We start from the raw sequence: 2,237 nt of genomic DNA on the forward strand, positions 1-2,237 counted from the left end.
AGATCAATAAAATGTAATGAACTGGTAGACTAATAAGACCTGATGATTGAAAGTACTTCTGATATTTTGGATTGGTTCCTGGAACAAGAAAAGGAAATTAGTGGAAAAAGAAGTGAAATATTTGAACAAATCCTAGAGTTCAGTTTGTAGTATTATTCCCATGTTATTTTTTAAAACGTTTATTACTTTTATTTTGTGTGTGTGTGTGAGTGTATTGTACGTGTGTAAATGCACCCATGTTGTGCAAAGCTTATGGTGGTCAGAAGAGGGGATTGGATCCCCTGGAACTGGAGTAACCTACGGTTGTTAGCCACCATGTGGGTGCTGGGATTCGAACCCAGGTTCTCCACAAGAGCAATCTGTGCTCTTAATGGCTGAGCCATCTCTCCAGCCACGTTATTTTCAAATTAATACATGTACCTCAGAGACATCAACTGCTATCATGAGTTAAATATTGGTGAAAGCTACATTAATCTGTTTTTTAGACTTGAGTTTCCTGTGTCCCAGGATGGCCTTGAACTGGCTATGTAGCTGAAAATTACTTTTAACTTCTGATCATCCTGGCGATTATAAATCTGGCTCACCAGGAAACGTTCTTTAATACTGTTTAGCACTAAATTGGTGACTTGCTTCCTCATTCCTTATTCCAGAGACTAGCCATGCAGATGCAGATGCAGATCAGATGTAGATGCTCTTTTAGTTTCTCGGTATTCAGATAAATTTGTTTCACGTTAATAAATTAAAGCACAGCCATCCTTCTTTTCGAATGTAAGATACATTGGTTTGATCCACAATCTCCAGGGCACTGTCAGAATGCTGGCTCCAGGAAGGAGTGTGTTTAAGTCAGCAATCAACTCCCTAACAAGAAACTCTCCAGGTAATGGACAGAGGCCGGACACGGTGTGTTCCAGTGAGCGCAGCTCGGAGAAATGTGCTAAACAGTTCGTGGTTCTGAGTTTGCACGGTGAACGCCTTTAACTCTCATCGCAACCCTGGCACCACGCTGTCACGAGCATCACTTTACAGTTGAGGGTGCGACCTGAGCGGGCCACCTTCATAGGGTACCACTCCGTCCAACGCTGGCGACAGGGACCCACTCCCCCTCGGACGGGCGCCACGCCGCCCCTCCCTCGCGCATGCGCACCCTGCATTCGTTCTGCAGGTCCTTGCCTGGCCTCCAGTCCCTCCTGGGAAACAATCCTTGGCCTAGGGGTCCGCGCACCGAGGGAGCGGCGGGTGAGCCCTGGACCCCGGGGCAAGGGCCGAGGGTGCTCCGGGGTTCGGGAGGCCGTGCGGGATGTAGCCGGGGTCCAGTAGGGAGGGGCGGCGGGGGGACGGTCTGGCCAGGGCATCACTGTCTAAGGATGGCGCTGGGTGGAGCATGGGGACGCTCGGGCTCAGGCTTGCGGGGGGTCCACACACGTTCAGCTCCCCAAAGCGAGCTGCACCCAGGGGCCGCCGCTTCGTATTGCGCGTGCGCGTCGTGTGCACTGGGTAGGGGCGGGGCTGTTCGTGAGGAGTTACGCATGCGCGACGCGCGTTTGACATTGTGACGTGTGTGCCTTTCCTGGATGCTGGGGGTGGGCTAGAGGCTAGGATGTGGTGCGAGATCCCAGTTGAATGAATTACTGGGGCAGAATAACTCCCGCAAGACTCAGTTTCCTTTTCTGTAAAATGCGAATATTAAGAATATTTGCTGCCTTTAAAAAGAAAACTAGCCGCTGCTGTTTGTTGGCCTGGCGAGTGCGCTGGGAGGGTCCTAGGAAGCCCACCCGAGCTGCCGGCCTCCAGTGCAGGAAAGGGCTGTCTCCTGCCCCTGGCACACCTCGGATCCCAGCTCTTTATTTGTGACTGGCTCACTTATGTGTAATGACCCAGGTATCCTGAAACCATGGAAGGCTGTGTGCCCGTCGAAGTTCTGGGACAAGTTTAAGAAGAGAGGTGAGCTGGAGCTGAGCGATCCGGGTGCACCCAGGCTGCACAGGGGATGCCACCTCTGCAGAACACGATTGGGGGTGAAAGGCTCCCCAGCCGCGGCTCAGGAAGTGTGTCACCACCCCACCTAACGCCCTCTGCGTCCCTCCTATCGAGTCTGGAGGGGAGCACCCCCCCAACACTCACCCAAAGGCAGCCTGCAGAGAGGTGCTGAGGTTCTCTTGGCAGGAGCCCACAGGCCGGTAGTGTGGGAGGGTCTTTTGAGATCAACAGGTTTGACTTGGAAAGATTTATTATTATTA

The 2,237-nt window shown here is 52.0% G+C and overlaps 1 protein-coding gene across 1 annotated transcript in view; it reads left to right on the top strand.

The window, feature by feature from the left end:
* Positions 1–1,584: 1,584 nt before the first annotated feature.
* Znf248 (zinc finger protein 248) overlaps positions 1,585–2,237 on the top strand; it is a gene marked incomplete in the record, with an annotated part of 24,549 nt that continues 23,896 nt past the window's right edge. Inside the window, 1 exon segment of the mRNA XM_029563365.1 lies at positions 1,585–1,941.

The sequence above is a fragment of the Nannospalax galili genome, unplaced genomic scaffold (assembly GCF_000622305.1).
Source record: "Nannospalax galili isolate Female #2095 unplaced genomic scaffold, S.galili_v1.0 scaffold1036, whole genome shotgun sequence".
Lineage (NCBI taxonomy): Eukaryota > Metazoa > Chordata > Mammalia > Rodentia > Spalacidae > Nannospalax > Nannospalax galili.